Source organism: Calidris pugnax, unplaced genomic scaffold (genome assembly GCF_001431845.1).
Source record: "Calidris pugnax isolate Ruff unplaced genomic scaffold, ASM143184v1 scaffold171, whole genome shotgun sequence".
Taxonomy (NCBI): domain Eukaryota; kingdom Metazoa; phylum Chordata; class Aves; order Charadriiformes; family Scolopacidae; genus Calidris; species Calidris pugnax.
The window spans coordinates 9,431,716-9,432,093 of NW_015091064.1; positions in this window are offsets into that span (position 1 = coordinate 9,431,716).

The following is a 378-nucleotide window of genomic DNA, read 5'->3' on the forward strand; positions in this document are numbered from 1 at the left end:
GGGTTTAATATTTTTCCTAGAACTTTTTTTTTTTTTTTTTTTTTTTTTTTTTTTTTTTTTTTTTTTTAAAAAAAAAAAAAAAAAAAAAAAAAAAAAAAGAGGTTGGGCTAGGTCAGTGTCTCTGCTGGCCCTGGGGGGCACAGCTCTCTCCCCACCCCACCCCACTGCTCCTCCAGCGGGTACAGGCAGATCCGAGCGAGCAGCGGGGCCAGGCGTCCAGGTGCTCTGGCTGATGGGGACGGAGGTGCTCTGCCTCCTCCTCCTCTTCCTCCTGCTCCCGGCGCCGTCTGCCTCTGCCGGAGTGCAAACGCGCCCGGGAGCAGCCGAGCTCAGACTGAACCGATCCCTTCCCTCCACCCTCCTCCTTATTTCAACCCC